Source organism: Dendrobium catenatum, unplaced genomic scaffold, assembly GCF_001605985.2.
Source record: "Dendrobium catenatum unplaced genomic scaffold, ASM160598v2 fragScaff_scaffold_40, whole genome shotgun sequence".
In the NCBI taxonomy this organism is placed as follows: domain Eukaryota; kingdom Viridiplantae; phylum Streptophyta; class Magnoliopsida; order Asparagales; family Orchidaceae; genus Dendrobium; species Dendrobium catenatum.
Window position 1 is genome coordinate 62308 of NW_021318502.1, and position 21648 is coordinate 83955.

Genomic DNA, 21648 nt, shown 5'->3' on the forward strand with positions numbered 1-21648 from the left:
ATTGAAGATGTTTATATTTAAATTTAAAATTAGTAATTATTTATATTTAAATATATAATATAAATATAATAATTATTTATATTTAATTTTAAAATTATGTAATATATTATATATGTATGATTTTTATTTATTTTTTAGTCTCAAAATTCTTAGAATTATGAAATTTTTAAGATTAAATTATCATTATTATTATATAAATTTTATTACTTTTAATAATATTATTATTTATTACGTCATCCGGTTCGATCTCGGTTCGACTGGTCGAACCAGTCGAACCATGAATCTCTCCTTCCGGTTCGTTGTCTGGTCCGGTTTTCACAACCTTGCTGAAAATTCAATCGCACAAATAATTCTTGGTCAACTCATGGCAAACTTGAAGACTAGTAACCCTCTAAAACCAAGAGAAGGGTGATATAATAAACTATAAGGAGAAGATAAATTCCAACACATGTGAACTCTCATTCTTCAAAAAAGAACAAGTTAAGTTTATACAAAAGTTTTTGGGTCAAACTCAATTTTTTTCAACAAGATCTGTGAAAATATAATCACATAAAGGTAATCTCTCTTTTGTTCTTAAAATTAGAAAAGCAACCCTGAATATTTGGATTATAGACTCAGGTGCCTCAAATCATATGGACAGGAATCTAGAATTATTCTCTCAAATGAACCCTTGCAATGAAAGATGGACCTTCATGATTGCTGATGGATTCTGTGGGTACATGAACTTTGAAACTAACAAAGAAAACTATTCTAAAATCAATTTTATTTTTTTTCTAATATGGATTGTAATTTACTCTCCATCAGTAAGATAATTATGGATTAATATTGTATCACTGAATTTTCAAAATGTGAATTTAAGGGTTTGTACTCGAGGTAAATGATTGACAGTGCTAGTGAATAATCAGCGTTGAGCATGCTACCAAGCAGTAAAACTTCGACTGACCTGACTCTAAATGCTGGTAGCTCCTTAATTCATTATTCATTTCCTACTACTGATAATCATGTAATGCTTTGACAATGTAGATTGAGAACATCCCAACATTATATATCTTGAAAAAAAAAGTTCTTTATTCAAAAATATCTCCTGGCCTGTTTCAATGTGAAATTTGTCAACACTCAAAATAATCCAGAAACTCATTTACTAAACAATCATATAAAAAATGTCTCTTAATTATATAAACAATGTCTCTTCATTATATTTCATAGTGATGTGTATGGACCATCTAGTACCAATCATATCAATTGATCTCATTAGTTTCTCATTTACTGATTATCATTGACTTTTTCTCCTAAAAAAATTTGAGAAGTTAGTAAGCATTAAAAAAATTTAGCAATATGATTCAAAAACAATTTCAAAGAAATACTCTAATATTAAGAACCCATAATGCCAAAGAATATTTAAAAACACATCAATAGCATATCTCTTTACTCAAGGGATTATTTATCAAACGTCTTGTGATGATTGTCCTCAATAAAATCACATTGCAAAAAAATAAATATATTTAGAGCTTGCTCAATCTCACATATTTTCTACAAAAAATAACAACAACAACATCAAGCCTTTATCATACTACCAGGGGCGGCTACATGAATCCTTCGTCTCCATTATGCCCTATATTAAGAGCCAAATTCTCATTTAAATCTAATAAAAAATGTCATTTCTAATGTTTTCTAACAAAGTCTTTTTAGGTTTACGTCTACCTTTCTTAATATAGGTAAGATCTAATACATCTACTCTCCTATCCAGGTTATCAGAAACCCAACATTTTATGTGTCCAAACTATCTAAGTCAACTCTCTCTAATCTTATCTACCATTGGAGCTACTCCAACCTTTTAACATATATACTCATTTTGCATTCTATCTCTAAGAGTAAAGTCACTCATCCACATAAGCATCGTCATCCCTACAACACTTAATTTTATGCTTCTCTTTTAATAGCCAACATTTTGCGCCACAAAGTATTGCAGGTCGCACCACTATCTTATAGAATTTTCCCTTAATTTTAAGAGGTACTTTCTATCACAAAACAAGACCGATGCATTCCTCCACTTCAACCATCCAACTTGAATTCTAGAAATAATATCCACATCTATTTTACCATCATCTTGAATAATAGACCCGGGATATCAAAAACTTGTTCGCCCAAAGTCACAATCCCCTCGTAGATTTATTAATATTAAAATTACACTCCATGTATTCGATTTTAAATATGCTCAAACAAAAACCTTTAGACTTTGAGTTTAACCTCCACAATTCAAGTTTTCCTTAAACTCTCTCTAGTCTTGGACTAAAACAAAAACTTGTAGACTCTAAGGTTGACCTCCATAATTCCAATTTCCCTTCAACTCTCTCTCTAATCTTATCAACTAGAAGAACAATATCAGCAAAAAACATACTCCATGATACATCCTCTTGTAAATGTCTAGTAAGGACATCCAAGACTAAAGCAAAAAGATATGTCTAATGTTGATATTTTATGTAATATAATTGAAATAGGAAAATACTTGGTCAAACCACCTTGTATCTGAACACAAGTAGCAGCTCTTGCATACATATCCTTAATGACTTGAATATAAGCAGTATTAACTCCTTTCATTTCTAAAACTCTCCAGCACACTTCTCTTCAAGGTTTAAAATTGCGCAATTGGGCATTGAGGTGTTTTTTGTTTGTGAGGCAAGACGTAAGCCGCAAGGCATTTTGAAGTGTAAGCCTCAAAATTAAAATATTACGTAAAGTGAAAATAAATGTTAAATGTGATTTTTATACAATACGCAAATAATATGTTAAACAATAACATGCTAACTATCTATTAAACTATAAATTAATAAATTCATACATATGAAAAAAAATTGCACCTGACAAGTGATAAATTACATGAAATAGAATTGAAATCAAAATATTATAAGCGCAAAATAATATTAATATAGAAATTATATAAAAGTATCACACAACATCAAGTTCAACTCCAAATTCCTTTCTCAGTTCTCTACTCATCCATATTTAATTTCTAAAGAAAACTAAAATAAATGGCAACAACTCAAAAATCATCTTCATTGTTATCATTGAGAGGGTCTTTATTTGAATCATTGTTATAACAAATTAGTCTCTCCCTTGCATCATCTAGTGGAGTTCAATACCTTCCAATCTACTTCTTCATTTCTTTTAGTCATCTTCCTCTTTCATGAATATTTTTCATCAACAAAAAGATAAGATTAATACTCCAAAATTTTTAGAGGTAGAGGGGTTGGTGGTGTACAGCTTTCAAATGATCCCCGGTTGCGACTATGATGGCAGTTGCTGTGATGGAGGCAAGCTGATGGTTAAGGTAGTCGAGAGAAAGTTGTTCAGGCTCGAGGGTGCTTGAAGGAGTGATTTGTTCGAGGCTTTAGTTTATGATTTGAATTTTAATAAAAATATATATAAATAGGGTGAGGCATAAGCCTGTTGCTAGGGAGGCGAGGCACGTCTCATGGTGGGTCTAAGCCAAGCTGAGGCACAAGCCTCATAAAAAAAGCTCTAGGCATTTTCACTAGAATTGCGTTGAGGCGGGCCACAAGGCAAGTCTCATATTGCACAATTTTAAACAATGCTTCTCTTAAAATTTTATCATGTTTTTTTTTCTAAATTAATAAATATCATATATAGATCCTCTTTATTCTCTCTATAATTTTCCATCAAATCTCTCACTAAATAAATAGCTTTCATAGTAAACCTGCCCGACATGAATCCAAATTGATTTTAAGAAATATTAGTATCACATCATAAGCTATACTCAAAAAATCTCTCTCATAGTTTTAATGTATGACACATTAACTTAATTCTTCTATAATTCACACACTCCTCTGATCATCTGGCATCATTTTAGTATTCAAAATAATATTGAAAAAGTTCTATGAACCAAGAAATTCCTTCATCTCCCAAGCACTTTCACACCTGATGGGGACATCAGCACATGGAAGGTTTAGCAGAGGCGTGGCCGCCGATCTACGGCTACGATCGAGTCTTTATATTTCTGAGTTATTTATGCATTTTCTTATTCATGCATTTTCTATGTTTTAATGTCATGTATTTGTGTTACTATCTTTTCCAGTTGTACCCTTTTATTGGGAATTGTCGTATGTGAGCCCAAAGGGCAAGTTGGTCTTTTATTTTCTTGAGTCCATTATACTTGGCTATTTATAGCCTCATATCTTATGTTTGAAGTAATGAATGATTATGAAAAAAATTTCCTGTGGAGCTTATGAGAGAGCTTGATAGAGAGAATTAGATAGCTTGGTGGCCAACCCCCACCACACCCGAGCTCCTCTTGCCCATCTCAAACCCACGGCAATACCCCCACCCGAGCCCACTTCCTCCCCTCCCAACCCCATGGCCAAAGCCCCACCCAAGACCTCCCATGCCGCCGATCCCACCCCCATAGCCGCCGGCCAAACCCCTCCCCCACTCACGCTCCTCTTGTGTTTCCAAATTAAGCCATAGATTAATTGGGATTAATTTTGAAATTCAAAATCTGAATTTGATTTCAAAATCTTTCCTAAATTAGCTTTTCTATTTTAGGAAAGTATTGATTGAGGGTCTATTTTGAATTTTAAATTCAAGAGGATCATTAAAAAATATTTCCTAATCTTGAACCCAATTTTAGGAGCCTTGATTCCCTTCCATTAATTGCCCCCCTAGCCCCTATTGCCGCCGGCCCCCTTATAGGAGTCAATTAGGAGTTGTTTCCTAATCCTCCAACCTCCTCTTGGACACATTTCTAAATCATATTCCCCCCTATTTGGCCGAAAATTCCAGCTCCCCCTAATTCTTCAACTTATATCCTAATCTAAGTACTTGATTAAGAAATCAATTCCCTCCTCCCCATATTAGACCGCCGGCCCCTCTCTCCCCCTAAACCGCCTCTCCTCTCTCTCTCCAATCCTCTGTCCTCCCTCTTTAATACTTCAATTGAATTGAGGATAAATTCTCCCTCCACTTTCCCCACCACCTATATTTGGAAAATCTGAAACTTCTCTCAGATTTTGGCTCCAATCTGAAACTGTTTTCAGATTTTTAGAAAAAGGACTTAGAGCTTGCTTCCTCTCCTCTTGCAAAGAGAAACTTCTTTCTCTTTGCTACCACTCAAGAGGCGTATCAAGTATTAATGGGATCTTGTCTTCCACTACCCATGAATGGCGGATCCGGAGACTAAATATGGAATAACGTGGGATGAGGATGGCTTCACCGACATCCTACAGTCCACCTTCTTCAACGTGAATCCAAGGATTGATCACACCGTCGAGGACTACTTGGAGCATATTCTGGACACCTTAATGGAAGCAATTGACGAGCACTTCGAAGGCGTTGAGTGGAGGATCTCCACCAGTCCTTGACGAAGGTTTCTCTTTCTCTTTTCATTATATTTCCTAAATCTAACTTCTCTTGGAATCGATGACAGTCACGACGGACAACTCTCTACTGCTCATGCTAAAGTTTAGTAAACGTAGGATTTGAGTGCACCTTTATGTTTACTAGTTCTTGTTGTTAGACTAGGGATTTCCTTGAAACTACTACTTGTCATTGTATTGTTTTCTATTTTATTTTGAAAGTTTCAAATCTCTTGCCACGTGATTTAGCCTAAGCGGGTGTGCCCCTTTATTTGTTTTGATTTGTCATTTTAATTGCAGTGAGTTTTGTTCTATAATTATTCTAATCAAGAGTTGTGCAAAATCTAAATGAACTAAAGCATTTCATACTTAGTCCTGCATCAACACCTCTATTGGAATATCATCAAATCCAACCGATCTTCCATACTTCATTTTCTTTAAAATCTCTCTAACTTCAGTTTTACTAATACGATGATAAAAACAAAAATATCTATTTTCAATTAGGGCTCTAAGGTCATTAAAATCAATCGCACCTCACAATCTTCATTAAAAAGCTTATTCAAATATCTCATCCATCTTTGTTGAATATTATCTTCTAATAAAATTACCTTTTAATCTTCATTCTTAATACATTTCACTTGAACAAAATCCTTAATTCTCCTATCACTTTATTTGGCCAACTTATACATATATCTTTCGCCCTCCTTGGTATATGATCGTTTTCTCACAATCTTCATTAAAAAGTTTATTGAAATATCACATCTATAATTGTTGAATATTCTCTTTTAGTTGAAGTACTTTTTTATCATCATTTTTAATGCATTTCACTCGAACTAAATCTTTAATTCTCTTCTCTATTTGGTTGGCTAACTTATACATATATATTTTACGCTCCTTGGTATCTAATCTATTATATAAATCATTAAAAGCTAAATTCATTCCATCATATATTGCTTTTTAGACTCCTTACGAACCTCTTTATATATTTCCCATATTTCTAAGTTTTTACATATAAACCAATTTTTATAACAAAGCTTCTTATTTTTCATCTTTTCTTACATATTTTGATTCAATCACTAACTATTTTTACTATAAGAAGCTTTTTCTTTAGATACTCCAAGAAAATCCTTTGCAATATTCTTAATATCGCTAGCTACTTTTTCCCACATTACATTATATTTCTCATGCACAATCAAAATCTTAAGATCTTGAATCTTATGCTCAAAAATATATTTGTTTGTGTTCTTTAAATACCTCCATCTAATCTTAGGACAACATTTTACTTTATTTTTATATACAATTATTTCATTTTAAAGTCAAAAAATACTAAGCGAAATTGGATGCATAAACTTAAATTCGGAATAACTTTACAATCTAAGCAATATATTTTTCTTATAAAAAAATAATCTCTAAGTTTTAGTATATCCATTCTTATAAATGATGAGATGCTCGTCTCTTTTTTTAAATAGAGTATTAATTACAAAATTATAAACTAGAGCAAAATCTAATACGGTCATATCATCTTTATTAGTCGCTGCAAAACTCATAACTATCATGAATACCTTTAAAAACTTTTATTAGTCTACCAACATATCCATTTAAATCTCCTCCAATAATACTTTTTTTCTTCAAGAGGCATCATTTATATTAATTATTCTAAGTAATTCAAAATTTAATTTTGAATGCATATTCAAACATATTTGAGGAGCATAAGCACTTACAATATTAATAATCTTAGCATCAACAACAATCTTTAAAACTATACTTCTATCTTCAATTCTATTAATTTCTATTACAGTATCCTTCAAATTATTATCTATTATCACAACTACATCATTTCTAGTACAACTCATACTTGAATACCAAAGTTTAAATCCTAAATTATCAATCTCCTTAGCCATCTCTCTAACCCATTTAGTTTCTTGAATGCATAAAATATTTATCTTCCTATGAATCAGAATATCTATTAATTTTATTAATTTGCCTGTAAGTGAACATGTATTCCAAATTTATACCAAATTCTAGTTTGATGGACTAGCTTCTTTGCTCACATTCGTCCATGATGTAGAAACCCTTATTTAACGCTACACTCGAGCACTAATGCAGTGGCCCTTGCACACTTCTCACTGTATTTAGGTCATATAGAGCGTCGCTTTCAGGAAACATCCTAACATTAACACAATGTATTAAAAAATTCATGTCATGATTATCCGACAAGTTTTATGCTAGTTGTCAACCAGCTAACGCAACCCTCCATTATTCTCAACCAGGGCTTAGGACTAGCAACACTTCAATTTTCTCATAATCTCTACAAATATTCCAAAATATTTTTAAGGAGATGTTATTCTAATTGCTACCTATTTAATCAATCGTATGCTCTCTAGAATCATTAATTATCAAACTCCTAACAAAAAAATTCTATAATCATATCCTCAATCTACACTTGTGTTTTCTTAAGAATTTTTTTGATGCTCTACATTTCTTCATATTCAATCTCGTAATCTAAGAAATCTTGATCCTAGAGCTATTTGGATGCTCTCCAAATCATAAAGAGTACAAATGTTTCTCTACCACAATCCAAAAAATATCCTTACCTAAAAGTAAACTAAGTCCGCTTTCCAATAAAGAGTTATGGGCATGCACTAGAAGAAATACTACTAAGTAGGGAAAAGATTGACTCACACCAAACCTAACAAAAACACCAATCCAATCCAAACCTACTTACGGTAACATCAATTCTAAAAATGACCTTGTAAACAAACTAAGGACGTCACAAATTGGCCTATTGTGCTCAGAAAATGAGTGAGATCTTGCACCCAACATCCATTTCACAATTACATCTCCTAAAAAAATCCCACCAAAGTTTTAAGCTTTCATTATCAGCCCTAATACCACACAAATCCCCACCAATATCTAAGAAACACAAAATTCTAGACTGAAAATAAGTTGTCAAAACAGAAGTTCATGCCCAAGAGAAAAATCAAACATGGAAAATTACTACCTTACCTATGAGAAAAAATATAGTTGTATGTAAAATATCGGGGGTGGGGAGTTAGGGAGGGATATGGCAAATATAAAGTCTAATTCGCAAAAGGCTTTACTCAATCTTATGACATTAACTATCAAAAGAACTTTACACTTGTAGGAAAAACTCAATACCAGAGTTCTTTTTATCTTCAGTTGCAAACTTGCAATTTTTCATTGGCCTCTTCAAGTTAGACGTAAGAAATTACTTCTTAAATGGAGACTTATAAGAAGAAGTGTACATGAGGCCAATTCCTATATTTGAGAATCTAATAATAATACATAATCAACAGTGCAAATTAAATAGATCACTTTATATGTGCAAACAATGTCAATGAACATAGTTCGAGGATTCAAAAAGGTAATGAGATTCCAAAGGAATGTCAAGCAGAACACACGCTCTGTAGAAAAATCCAATGAATTCAAAGTATTTATCATAATTATTTATATTGATAATATAATTGTTACTAAAAATTTTTGAAAAGAAGTGTGACTTGCCTTAAAAAAACCATGCATATGAATTCAAAATCAAAGATCAAGGAAACTTCAAATTCCTCGGAATAGAAGTTGCTACATCAAAAGAAGGAACCGCAGTCTACGAAAGAAAATATGTCCTAGAGCTATTAAAAGAACGTGAAATATCAGGCTGTAACATGCTAACGGAGTTTACATCAAAAACTTTAAAGAGCTAGAGAAAAGAGACGCCTATTGATAAAAGAATAATTCAAGGACTTGTGGAAAACGTATATATCTTTCACATACTAAGCTAGATATTGGGTTCCTTGCTAATATTGTAAGCCAATTTATAAACGATCATCGAGGCTATGTATAGAATTTTAAAGCATCTAAAATTGACTCTAGAAAAAGATTTATTCTTTCAGAAAAATCTCCGATCAGGAGGTAAGAATATTGCTCTTTAAAAGTTCTCGTTTCAAACAATTGAATCAAAACAAAGCTATGTAATTATTCAAATCATGTTATTCCTATAAATAGTCCTTGCTTCCATTGATGTGAACTCTTGCTCTCTAAAGTTTTTTTTTTTTTAATGGACAAAGGAACAAACTAATCCACATGACTTGGTAATGGAGCTAAGCAAGCCATTTATCATCAGCATCAATATCCCAACAAATATCGGATTCACTTGGGAATTAGAAGTTTAAAAACAGATAGTTTTTCTCTTTAATTGTTTAGAGGATTTATGTCTTCTATTATTTTTGGACTCAAATGTAGCAATCCAACATGTATAAGAATTGTTAAGCATTTTTCAGCTCATGTTATTACTACAAATAGATCTCACATCCTCTTATAGACCTAGTTGAAGAATGAGATTAATGATTTATGTTCTTTTAAGCTATTGGCCAGCAATTTCCATTGCATCCTCTTTTAGACCTAATTGATGAATGAGATAAGTAATTTTTAGCTCTAGTAAGCTATCGGCTAACTCTCCCCTTGCAGCATCTCCTCCTCCCCTTCTCACAGTGCGAGATGAGATGATATCCTACTAAAACTGAGTCAAAAGCAAAAGCTTTCTCTAGTTCAAATTTCCTCTTTTTGTTCTAATTACAGCCCTACAACCTCAAAGCACTTTTTAGAACTAACATCGAAATAATAGAGTTTCAAAATCGTTTTTGATGGTTTCTAAGGTCTACGGAGAGTAGAATAGCAATAAAAAAATGGAAATATAACATAGAGAAGGATTCTGATTATCTCACACTACTTATGAGTCCTCAAGACAAGATGTCATCTCATCTCACCGATCACTGATCTCATTCTTAAGGTCCAAAGAAGGATAAAAAGAATATTCCTAAGAATGGCATGACCAAAGCAATTACTAAATAGCCCTTACAGTTATTGGATAATAACAATTGAGTTCCAAAAGAAGAAAGACATGAGCATTCTAAACAAATAAATAAAATGTTAACATTAATGATAAAAGGATTGATTGGTTCCATCAGTTGGTATGGTTGGTATGTTGGACAGCACTAAGCGACAAGACTATATAGATTACATTCTAATGTTGCATCTAGCAGGAAAGTTTGGCATAAATTTACCCTAACAAACATATTTTATGCTTATATGAATGAATAATTCTAGAATTAAGGCCCACTCTACAACAAAGTAGAAAAAATGTGGAAAATATTCCATGATTATAAGAAACAATTAACTTAAAGAGAAACAATCTATGTTCGGAATTTAAAATCCACAAATTCTATATTTGGAACTCTAACATACCTATAAGCTCAATGCCTGAGGGCATCTTCCATTATCAACTAGATGACAGAGAATGATTGACAGTCAACTCAGGGTTAAGTTTTAAAATTCATAGCCAAGGAAAAAGAAATATTCAAAATACAGTTGCTGTAATGTATTCATTGTATACAATGGCAAATTTGCATTGCTATCAGGATACAGAGGCTAAGGTGCCACGCTCTCTTTACCCATTAAGCATTTTATAACAAAAAGTGCTTATAGTAAACTAAAGCATGAAAAATATACATTTAAATGAGACATGATGGATATATGTACAAGGATACAAAAGGTCTCCTAAAAGAACAAATTGGAAAAGACAGGATACTTGGATTAGACATTCTTACACAGATAATTATACATATATAGAATTATACACTTGTTATAACATAAACTGCTTATCGTAGACTGTCAAGTATGGAAAATTTATGGTATACATGACTGATATATGTACAAGAATACAGCATGTCTCTAAAAAGAACAAATTGGAGAAGACGAGGTATAATGGATTACACATATTCTTATACATACATATTTAAACATATAAAGAATCATATAGTTGTAGAGATGCTACTTACCATACACATGCAATCTACAATAGCGTCTCATAAAAATATTCAAGTAACCCTTCATAAATTTAGCATAAATAATTCCTAATAACATAATACAAAAATGGGCCTTGACCTAGTACTAAAAAAGAACGTATCATGTAATATTATATTTCATTTGCTTATTTAAACCATGTTAGTTTCTTTTTTAGCAAAAAATTCAGAATCAAATTGAATAGATGACATAATATCCATAAATTTATTTAAATGAGGTATTCAACGGGATTTCTTGCAGTATCTAAGCAATCAAAAACAAAAAATGTTGTTTCCTCTAGTTAAATTGATGCAAATTGATCATGAACCTCATGATATGATGATTCTTTTCTTTATGATTAGCTCCATGAGTACAGTTCTCATTTCATTTCCGTTGTTTGGACTTCATTTCATTGTAATTAGGGAGCTCTCTTCTATAAAGCTAAGGAGCATAGGTTGTAATGAGCAATTAGTAAGGAAATGAGATTAATTCAACTCCACCATTTATAATCTTTTGTTCTCTTCCTTCCGACAGCTTAGGGATAAAATCTTTTAAAGTAACTAATATGATAAGCAGTATACGTTCATACAAAAGAAAATTAAGGATTCACAAATTATTAGTTACCAATCAAGTTAAGAACTCATGTTCTTTAAATATAAATAAGCAGTAACTCTCTTTAAGGCCAATTGATAATGAATGACAAAAAAAAATTTGAGAATTTCAACACAATTGTAGAAAAAAAAAATCAACAAGCAAAATAATTATTTTCCATAAAATAAGTTTTTTGACATATCTAATTTTTACGAAAATCAAAAGCACTAAAATAAACACTAACAAATTAGGCAGAAGAAATAGATAATGAACAAGTAATTCATTTTCAATTGAGAATTTCCAAGCCAGCATAAAAAGACAATTTCCCCTGAAATCATGCAGTCGCACTTACTATGCTCGAAGGAACTAAGCATCCAGCATTCAAAAGATTGAAAACTAAAAGAGAAATTTCATTCAAACCAAATGTTCAAAATTACATTGCCTCAAAATTAGTTATAAACTCATCATAATTTAGATTCGTGTATAAGAATGGCACAATATTAATCACAATTTAAATTCAAATTAATCCCTTTTTTTTAAATCCCACTAAAATTGCACCAAATTCAATTTTAAATTTCCCAATTCAAATGCACAACAAAGCCAACTAATTGTCAAAGGAATAAAAGACAGAATACCGCTAGCTGTAATGTTGCTTCATTTGATTAAATGCTTGTTGTCCACAGCTTATAGCTAACTGCATCGCTACATATCTGTTGCAGCGTTCTATCTTGTTTTGCTCACTTAATTCCTTTTTACTCATTGAAATTGCTGAATTCATTTCTTGCAAACATAGGTAACTTTCAGTCCAGAACATTGCAATCTTGCTTAGATGGATTGCTTAAGCTCCATATAAGTGAATGCATTTGCTGTTTGAACCAAGATTGAAGATATTGATTTCATTACAAACTTATCTTTATTTCAGCTTGCATAGCTGGTGGTTAAGCTCTATTGTTGTTTGCATGATTTCCGTGCTTGCATGATGCTCTAGAATTAATTCTAAACTAAGCACTTTTTTTTTTGTATACATTGATATCTCTGCTTGATTGATTTTAGCTCTTCATACAGCTGCTTCAAAGCATAAATCTACTGCATCAAAACCTTGCTGCTGCACTAGTGGCCTTAGCATGCTACCTACTACTATGAATGTTGAAATTGTAAGATTTACTCAAAATGAGGTGATTATGTTCATGATTCTCATGACACTCCGCATGCTTGTCCACTCAAGCACCTAATGTAAACTATGACAAATGTACTAGATGGGCTACATATCATAACACTCGTCTTCGTTACTTGAGTGAGAATTTCATGTAAATTGTATAAATGAGTTATGTATCACAGCAGATGAGAATGGAATGTGGCACGTATGTCTTATAAACAATTACAATTGTATGATTACACATCATTCTAGACTTTTCATCTATATACCTACGATTATGCATCTGATGAGAATCCTTAGTTAGGTTGACTGGTTAAAGCATCCAATAAGCATAAAAAAGTGATGGAACTATGACCCAATCAACAAATTCCAGCACCACAAACACAACTGGTAACCCAACCTATACTATAATCCATTCATGACTTAGCACTAGATTTAGCACATCTTGCGGCCATCTTAAAAGTTTCACCTACCCCACCCTTCAACACCCATCTTCAACTCAACATGCACCAACACCACTAATCTTACCCCAACCTATTCAATCTACACTTCCAAAATTTCAAATCCATAACCCATAATCCAACATAACCTGCAACCACCAATCTTACCCCAACTTACCCAATCTCAACCTCCAAAATATCAAACCATGTACCATACCCAGCATAACCCACCACCAACAACCATAACAAAACCTTCCCAACTTCTAACTCCAAAACCCTATCATCAACCCAACACATGCTACCACCACCTCCAAAATCTCAAACTCCGCCTACAAACAAACCTTAACCTTCTTCCATGAACCAAATCCACCATCCAACTCTTTAAAATAATGTCTGCCTTAGAGATGACTCTTTTTTTCTTCTACCCAGTAGTCGTTACAATGATAACTTTAGATGCAACATAAACTCCAATCAACACCATACGCCAAATCACTTCAATGCTACAATTAAACTACTAGAAGCTACAACAGCATTACCATTTCTTTAAGTAGTAGAATAATCAAACTTATAAGATAAAGCTGGAATGCATTTAATGAAGGCTTGCATGCGGCAGAATAATTGAAAATAATCCAATCCCGGTACCAACAAAAGTGTTCCCACCATAAGGAAAAAATATTCCTTTGAGGCTTGAGGGTGTATGAGATAGTTTACCCATAAATGATTTGAAATCCAGTTTCCCAACCACAAACTCGAAGCATTGAGAAATTGCGGCCCAAAAATAGCCGAAATTTCTTCGGTAAGCCGTCAGTTAACGACTCGTTTACCAAACTTCCTTACTTGAATTCCATCTTTGAAGAACGAACCAAAGCAATAATTTGTAAAGTAAAAATACGAAGTTTCTTTAAACAAATTTAAAACACTAAGCTATTCTTGATTTTCTTCTTTAAGCAACCAAATCATTAACTTGTACAAAAAATTTATTAAAACAAATTTAAAACTTAAAAACAGCCAAGAAGAAAAGATAAGGAATACTTTTGACAGCAGAACCTCCTCGCACGTTAGGGCCGCATCAATCTTCGCGGCAGAAGCCGACGTCGAAGGAGCATTGGTAGCCACAGCCGGTGGCGTCTCTCCGCTGGCCATACCCGAGCCCTCTTCAAGGTATCTCAGAGAAAGCCTCTCTTTTACAGCGCCGAAAGAATTAGCCAGCACTTCCGGAAACCTATCGACCAGAGCTGGAAACAATTCGAACAATTTCATAGCAAGACAAAATCTTCCATACCGAGATGAAAATATGTAAAAATCCAGAAGGCAGGGAAAGTTCATATAAAGCGGTACCGCTCAGGATGGAGGTGCCCACATCTGGAACGTCGGCTAGGTATTCAATTACCCACCTCCATGGTATCACCGAAGACGAAGAAGAAGACATTTTAGAGGAGAGTACTAGAGAAGCGATTAGGGTTTCATCCCTGAGTCCCCGAAACCCCTTGTCGTACAGATCATGGGCGAAATTTGAAAACGAAGCCAAGTAAAAAAAAAACACTTGAAAAACATAATTTATGTTTTTTTTTTTTTTTTTTTTTTTTTTTTTTTTTTAAGATTTACATACATACCATCTTATATTACTTTATTTACATATTTAACACTTAAAATTTTAATATTATATATATACCACTCATGTTCATTTTCAAATAAATATAAATGGTAGAAATAAAATATATAAATGGTAGGAAAGAAATATATGTGGTGTATTTGATATTAAAAAAATATAGAGTGGTATACATATAATATTAAAATTTTAGGTGTTAGATATATAAATAGGATGTTATAAAGTGATATATATGTAAATTTCCCTTTTTCATGCCATTTGGGGCTTACAAATGACCCGGCTACCTTCTGTAATTTGATGAGTGATTTCTTTTCTAATTTCTTAGAACTATATTGATCGCTTTCTGGTTGTCTATCTTGATGACATTGTTGTTCATAGTTAGTCCCTAGAGGAACTTGTCCCACCTTAGGAAAATATGAAAAAGATAATGCAATACAGGAAGAAAAGAAGAAATTACTTTGACATGTTCATTAAAATGTTTTGAATTTGAAGCCCACATATACTTGTGTACGTGAGTTTGTCATAAGGCAACTTTTTAAAAAATGACCATGTGTATAGTTTTTTTTTTTATATATATAAAAAACAACATACATATGTTTAGATTTAGAATTAAGCAAAACTATTAAACCAATTTCTGATTTCTAGTTGATACATCCTTAAAAAAACTATTTTAATCGGGCAAGAATCTCGAGGAAAATTCAAGTTTGAAACTTTCGAAATTAAAATTGGGTCCATCTAAACTCCGATTTCAGTAAACTTACGGTCGAACTAAACATCTCGAAAATACGAACCCAATGACACCAAATTCGACTCAATTCGAGCCAAAATAGTCCAAATCAAGGGCCCAAAGCAATGTTAGAAGGTTTGAACCATTATTTGGATTACCAAATGGTTTCCAAAGGTGACATGGTTATAGTCGAATCGAGTGGCTCAACGAGTCCAAGATCATAGAATTCCAACATCATTAAGACCTTCAAATGTATAACGAATAGTCCACAATCAAGGAATTCAACATCGGGCATTCATCCAAACCACTCCCTATTTACCCTTGATTTTCCTCCTATTTACGGGCCATGCCACTTTAGGAAATCTATAAATAGACCCCTCCATTCTCTTAAAAAGGGACCTTAAGCCTGAGGAGAAAAGAGAGAGATTGGAGATCGCTCTTGCCTCCTTACCTTCTCTACTACCGTCTGAGTTTTGCCAGACCACCACCTTAGGCCCTGAGCTCTACCGGACAACCACCTGAGGCTTTGAGCTCCGCCGGACCACCACCTAAGGCCATGCGCTCCGTCGGACCACCACCTCAGGCCTGGACTTTTGTCGAACCACCATCTGACGCCCTGAGCTTCGTCGGAACACCTCCTGAAACCCTGAGCTCCGTCGGACCACCGCCTGAAACCCTGAGCTCCGCCGGACCACCACTTAAGGCCCTGAGTTCCGCCTGACCACCACTTGAGGCTCTTAGTTCCGCCAGACAACCACTTGAGGCCCAGACGTCTATCGGACCACCACCTAAGGCCCCTGAGTTCTGCCGGACCACCACCTAAGGCCTGAACTTCTGTTGGACCAACACCTGAAGCCTTGAGTTTCGCCAAACCACCACCTAAGGCCTGGACTTCTGCCGACTACCACCTAACGCCCTGTATTCCACTTGACCACCACCTGAGGCCCTAAGTTCCGCCAGATAACCACCTAAAGCCTGGACTTCTGTCGGACCACCACCTGAGGCCCTTGAGGTCCGTCGGACCACCACCTCAGGTCTGGACTTTTACTGGACCACTACCTGATGCCCGGACTTCTATCGGACCACCACTTTAGGCCTTGAGCTTCGCTGGACCACCGCCTGAAGCCCTGAGCTCCGCTGAACCACCGTCTGAGGCCCTGAGTTTCGTCGAACCACCACCTGAGGCCTGGACTTCTACCGGACCACCACATGAAGTACAGAGTTTGCCAGACCACCACCTTAGGCCTTGAGCTCTGCCAGACAAACTTTTGAGGCCCAGACTTCTATTAGACCATCACCTGAGGCCCTGAGCTCCACTGGACCACCACCTAAGGCCCTAACCTCCGCCAGACCACCACCTGCGGCCCCGAGTTCCACCGGACCACCACTTGAGGCTCGGACTTCTATTGGACCATCACATGAGGCCCTGAGTTTCATCAGACCACCACTAGAGGTCTGGACTTCTTCCAGACCATCACCTGAGGCCTGAAGTTCTATTGGACCACCACCTAAGACCTTGACTTTTGTTGAACCACCACCAGAGGCTTGGAGTTCTACCAGACCACCAAGTAATGTTGGACTACCATCCTCATTTGTCACTAGATTTTAACTTTGTAGTCGACATTTATAATCTGATCACCCTCAAGGATGAGTCAGCCAACTGTAATCTACTCGAATTCTAGTAGAATCATTTTTAATTGGGCCATGCCCCACAATTTTTTCCCTTTCCAAGAGTTTCCACATAAAAACTTTATGTTCTCTATGTGTGAGCTGGATATTCGTATAATGCTAATACGTATGACTCTAACTCTATTGCCGCATATATTCTAGCCTGCAACAGTTTGGCACTATTTATGAAAAACTTAATCCTACTATGCTAAGCAACACTTTGATGCCAACAGGTATAGCAATCGCATCTTGTGAGCCTTCCGCTCAAACTCACACAAACTTAGGAATCCTTCCATGAACTAGGGCTGCTAAGCATCTTCCTCTTTTATCCTAATGCTACTAGAGAAGGTGTTAAAACTTGTTAATTATGAATTAGGTTGTTAGACCCAAAAGACTAACATAAAAGAGGGTGAATTGGTAATTTAAAAAATTATTCATCTTTTAAAACGATTAAATTTTTAGTGCAATTTTAAAAATGATTTTTCAACGATAGATAACAAAAAATAATAAAGTAAAAAGCTACGAAAAATAAAAGACACAAGATTTATAGTGGTTCGGTCAAACACGACCTACATCTACTTCTTGAAGTCTCCCACTTCAGGTATTGCACTATTACCACATGTGTCTCTCTTTTTGCCCCCACATCAAGGTGGAGAAGCCTTTACAAAAACTCTCTTCCACCACTACCGGTGCGGTAGAGAACCGACGTCTTTTTACACCCTCCAAGTGTTGGCAGAGAACCGTCATCCTTTTACACCCTGCAAGTATTGGCAGATAACCGTCGGTTGTTCACACTCTACAAGTGTAGGCAGAGAACCTTCGTCCTTTCACACTCTCCAAGTGTAGGCAGAGAACCCTTCAGCCATTCACACTCCTCGAGTGTCGGTAGATAACTGGATCTCCTTGAAAGATCTTCTCACGAGAAATCTAGAATGACAAGAGAAAAGAGCAAAGTAATCACAATTTATAAACGGAGATCCTTGCCTTTGAGTAATCAAGTGAACCCTTCACGCTCCAGTAGTAAGAACTCTCCTTCAAACACTTTCTCTCACTCTCTCCTTCAATCTCCCTTTAGTATGCACGAAGACCAATAGACAAAAGGATTGCTTGACAGTTTTAAGTGACCCTTTTATAAGAAAGACACAAAAAACTGACCAAAAATTATAAAATTTCAATTATGCATGTTCATGATCGTCCCGTACAATCAAATTTCGTACGTCCGAACAGTGTAAAAACTATTGCGTACGACCTCAATGTGCATTGGTATGAACTGCCTTCGTACCCAATCGTCATCCCATATAATTATGGTTCATTCGGTACGAATTATTATTCCCAAGGTTTGTTGGGACATAACTGCAGGACGGATCATAAGTTCAAAGAACATAGGACATCGTCCTAGGATGAAGCGGTCAATTCGTCTGGACGAATAGTTCAAAGTGAAAATCCAGATGACAACGTCCTGGGATGAACAAGATAATTCGTCTGGATGAATAGTTCAAAGTGAAATTCCAGAGGACATCGTCCTAGGACGAACAGGATAATTCGTATGGATGAATAGTTCAAAGTGAAATTCCAGATGACATCGTCTAGGGACGAACAGGATAATTAGTCTAGACGAATAGTTTAAAATGAAATTCCAGAGGACATCGTCTTGGGACGAATAGGTTAAAAGTCTGGATAATTAAGACTTAGAAAAAATTTTCACACCCTTTGTTCGTTCCATTTCTCTTCGAGGAGTATAACTGACATGATCGTCCCGTACGAACATGGTTCATCCTATACGATCAGTATATTAAAATTGTGAATTTTAAAGCTCTCCCTCAGTGTGTGTGTGTGTGTGTGTGTGTTAAGTATTTAATTACAATCACACTCTCTCAAACTAAAGTAAAAGAAAAATACATACTCCAAGTTATAAAATATTATAAGCAAATCTTGATTTGAAGTCTTCAACAATTTGGAGTATGATTTCTCTAAAATGTTAATACAGACAAGAGCCAAAAATAATTTTTTCCAAAATGTATTAGGAGAAAATAATAATCAAAATAATAATATTTTGAATCATCAAAACATATAAGTTGCAAGAATGTAAATCATGCAAAGCTAAGTAGCAACTCTCTCAACAAAGTCATCCTTTTTTATGATGGCAAAATAATTATTGTTTGTGTATATTTGAAAGTCAAAAGTTTCTTCTAAACTCCTACAGAATGAAATAAGCATGTGAGAATAAAGGGCATTATAATTGAACTTATCATATTTTTTAAAATTTTAATTTTTCATACACATAAAAAATACTTAAAATAACAAAAACAAACCAAAAAAAAATATGAACAACAACACAAAAATAACGAACAATCTACGAAAAATATGACAACAAACAGATGTCATAACAACACACAGATGTCAAACAATATTTCTTCCCCTTTTTGATAACAGCAAAAGAGAAGAAGAAAGAAACAAACCAAAGCAATCCATAAATGTAATGAGTCGTATGAGAAGCCTATAATAGTTGATTCTGAAAGAGATTGAGTTATTTATGCAACTAAAATAAAATTTCATTAGAGAAATAGAATTATTCATATAATTTAAGTATATATATAACACAGATAAGAAAAAAAGTATCAAGAGCATGAACCAGATTAGAAAATGAGATAAGCAAAATTATTAAAAAGTAGATGAATGATAAAATTTGTAAATTTCAAATATCAATACATAATAAAATTGGATAGAAGATTAATTTGAATTTGAAGATTAAAAGATTGAGGAAAGAACATATACTTGTGGCGCTTTGCGCATCTTTTCAATATTTGTGGCACAACTTATGCTTTTTTTATTATTTGTGAGCTAATTTTGTGCCTCTTTTTCAAATTACGAACCATTGTGTATTCTTTTGATTTTTGCATATTTGTACATTTATTAGTATTCATTTGATACTTCAAAAATCAATAATCTAAAATCTCAAATTTTTCTAAGTACAACGATATTTATATTGAAAAGAGAAAAATAAAATAAAAAAAATATCAAATTTGCAATAATATTATTAAAATTATATTAGTCTAACAAGAGACATGAGATTGATATTCTTAACTAGATCGAGTTATAACACAACTAAAATTTAAAAAAAAATTAGATTTTCTAATTAATTCAATTTTGTATTTCATTTCAATATATATCACTTGTTGGATAAATATTTAAGAATAATCATATAAACTAACAAACATTTCTAGAGACAAAACTAAATAACTTTTATTGATATCATGATGAAATATAATACATTTGAGCACATAAGATATAAATAAACATGAATTCAATAAAACATAAGACATAAAAGCATAACAACATGAAAACTAGCACATCACATTACATCACATAAAAAAATATTAAAGCATAAACAAAAACAACACATAACATCTCATCACATCAAGTCATCATAAGTAGAGAGAAGCATGAAAGAAGTATAATCATCACTCTGAAGGGCCCTGATCTGGAGGAGGTGGTTGGTTGAAAAGATTAAAATAGCTATTCATCATAACTATATTCGTGTTGACAGATTCAATTTGACCTCTAATCCAACCCATATCCTGCTGATATTGATAGTTATGCTGTTGAAGATGAGTTTCAATCTGATCAAAATGTTTATCAAAATGACTCTCAAGATGGTCAAAGTGCTGGACCATATCCTAAAAGTTTTGTCCACCAGCAGGTGCAGGTGGAGGTCTTCTCCTTTCCTCCTCAGTATTACTACTTACTATATGTAGATCTCTATTAAAGATTGCTCGGAATGATCCATTATTATAGTAGACATGCTCCTCTAGATTTTGAACAGAATGAACTAATTCATACTTCTTTTCCAAAATATAGGTCACAAGATGTCCTAAGGTTATATTCTTCTTTCTCTTATGGGAGACATGGCCAATTTCAGAAAGTCCGTACATGTAATCAATGATCAGTTGAGCTTCATCTATTGGTTGGCTAGTCATTATCAGATATGTCACTGTGGAAAGAAGAGGTGTAATATTTACTCAATCACCAGTTTTAGGAATAATGGAAGTACGAAGAACATGCTAGATGATTCGGGCATTTCGATTAAGAGTGGCCACCTTAAGTACATGACCTACTGCTCTAATCCCTCTAAGAACTTGATTTATCGCAGTCCAGTCATAGTTGGAAGAAGAGGTCAAAGTATGGGCTCTAATCCATTGAGTCCTTAAGTTTAAAATATCCCCAAATATTCTTTT

The 21648-nt window shown here is 34.1% G+C and overlaps 1 protein-coding gene across 2 annotated transcripts in view; it reads right to left on the bottom strand.

Annotated features, from left to right (window-relative positions):
• The window catches only part of LOC110095275, a 31380-nt gene extending 16456 nt beyond the window's left edge, over positions 1–14924 (bottom strand). For both annotated transcript variants that reach the window (XM_028693524.1, XM_028693520.1), the window contains exons 1-2: positions 14748–14924; positions 14442–14644 (exon numbers count right to left, since the gene is read on the bottom strand). The gene's annotated coding sequence lies outside the window, so the exon portion shown is untranslated. The remainder of the gene's footprint in view (positions 1–14441; positions 14645–14747) is intronic.
• Positions 14925–21648: the final 6724 nt, after the last annotated feature.